This window comes from Tenrec ecaudatus, chromosome 10, assembly GCF_050624435.1.
Source record: "Tenrec ecaudatus isolate mTenEca1 chromosome 10, mTenEca1.hap1, whole genome shotgun sequence".
Taxonomy (NCBI): Eukaryota; Metazoa; Chordata; class Mammalia; order Afrosoricida; family Tenrecidae; genus Tenrec; species Tenrec ecaudatus.
This window is the reverse complement of record NC_134539.1, coordinates 113,798,346-113,800,477: the sequence shown is the minus strand read 5'-3', so window position 1 is coordinate 113,800,477 and position 2,132 is coordinate 113,798,346. Positions and strand designations below refer to the sequence as shown.

Sequence of the window (2,132 nt, the reverse complement as noted above, 5' to 3'; positions counted from 1 at the left end):
TATCTACAGTCCATTTTACAATGATGTCACCGTTCAAGAGCAATGAGAGAGTACCTGCTTTATATCTGGATAATCAAAGAGCCATTCTGAGATTTTTCTTAAAGCACCTGCCTTACTGACATGTCAATGGAGGTCTCTAACTCTACATACAGATAATTATCCCTACACTTGCAGCGACAACTCTTTTTGGCTGCTACCCACTAAAGTTTCAAGAATGTTAGAGCTTGATCATATCCTGGCAACCCCATCATGTTATGCCCTGGGCAGGGTCTTGTATGCCGTATTTCATCATTAGAATCGGGTTAGATTCTCTTCAACACACGTGTACTCCTCAAAATGCAGCAGACTCAAACATAACCCTTGCAAGCCTCAGGAAGTGGCAGTGTATGTTCTTGTTATTCAGTTTCTTCTTCTTTTTTATTTATTTATTTTTTGAGCTCAGACAGGGCCCAACTCTTGGCCCCAGGATGAAGATGGCTTCTACTTCCCCTCTGGGGAAGGGAGAGATGGGGCTGCTTTCCCAGGGCACACCAACCTAAAGGAGGAGCGTGCCCAGAGGACGGGCTGGAAGAGCAGACCCAGCATCAGATGAGCTTCTGGTGTCCACTTCCAGCCATCGGCTGAGGGTCACTCCCCTTGGCCTGGCAACTCCTGAATCCTCAGAGGCACATGGAGGCATCTGCTGGTGCTGAGGGGGAGGAAAGGGCCAGTTAGCCGACCCCACACACCCAGTGCAGCCTGGGTGGTAAGGTTCACTAGACCTGTCTCATGTGACTCTTCTCCCAACAGAGGCCCCTCAAGAAGGGCCTGAGGCACTGCTCACTCCAGTTGCTGGTCCTTTAAATGTCCATCTCAAACTGGGACTCTTCATCACCCGCCAGCTGGCTGTTTTCTGGACTGTTCCGTGGGAGGATTTGCCCGGCTTCCATGGGGGGGCTCCTCACTGGCAGGGCTGGTGACGCCAGGAATAGTGGGCAGGTCCCGGGGAGGTCTTTTGGCCACAGGTGAGTTCTGACACTCCATCAGGAATTTCTGGTCATAGATGATCCTGGTGCCTCCCGGGGTGGTGCTGAAGAGTGTGCCACCGGGGGTGATGCTGTAGTCCCCGGGCGGCAGCTGCACACCCTCACCAAGAACCACCCGGCAAGTGGCCGGGATGGCCTGGCTCAGGGTCTGCCTGCAGCTGCCTATTCATCATTTTAAATCTTCCACATACAACTGTGGTCTCATATCTACCCTTTCTAATCATAGATTTTCTAGAGTCTTTTCAAACTTGACTCTCATTTCTGGAGCACTCCTCTTATTATCTGGCTTTCCAACTCTCCAGACTCCTACTTACTCCTCAGCGTGAAGTCGTCGACGTCAGTGACATGTGACCTCACCCTCCTTGCCCCATAGGGGGATCCTCTGGAGCCCCATGAGCCGCCACTGCTGGGTGAGGACTGTTGTCCACTCACGTCTTGGAATAGCTGTGAGCGTGTCCTTCGGTCAAATGAGCACTGACCAGAACTGAAGCTCAGCAGACCACAGGCCCTTCCATAGGAAAGACCTGCTGCTCCAGTTTCTTTCTGAGCTTGTCTCGGGTGATTCCGCTAACCTTTTATTTATGCATTTATTTTTGAGGGGTACGCTCACCAAACTGTCCTATCCAACTCTCTCTTAGAGGACACCGCCCACTTCGTCCACCTGCTCAACCACCAGCAGGAACAATGGAGGCAGAACCTCCAGCTTAAGACCTTTCCCCCGACCTGGAATAATAGCAACATCAATCATTAACCTGCATTCTGTGAAACGCTTTACCTACATTATCCCAGTTAATCCTCAAAATAACCCTTGGAGAGAACACTGCTGTAATCCTCATTCCAAGTGTTTGGTTCGGGACGTCTCCCTTTGCTCAAGGTCACGCAGCTAGTCCCTTTGTTCAAGGTCACGCAGCTAGTAAGCAGCAGAGCCTGTTCTTTCAGATGATAATGGCAGTGCTTCCCATTGGGTCCTTCTGCCCTGATTCCCTCTGACTTTTCAGCCAGCCCCTGGGGACCTGTGGGAGCCCCAGTCTTGCCAGGGAGAAGCTGACACCCACGAACACTTTCAGACCAGGCTTGGCTCCAATGCCTTTGCCGGCCCAGCTGGAC

The 2,132-nt window shown here is 51.5% G+C and overlaps 1 pseudogene; it reads right to left on the bottom strand.

The window, feature by feature from the left end:
• Positions 1-839: 839 nt before the first annotated feature.
• On the bottom strand, positions 840-1,419 carry LOC142458671 (eukaryotic translation initiation factor 4E-binding protein 1 pseudogene; annotated as a pseudogene).
• Positions 1,420-2,132: the final 713 nt, after the last annotated feature.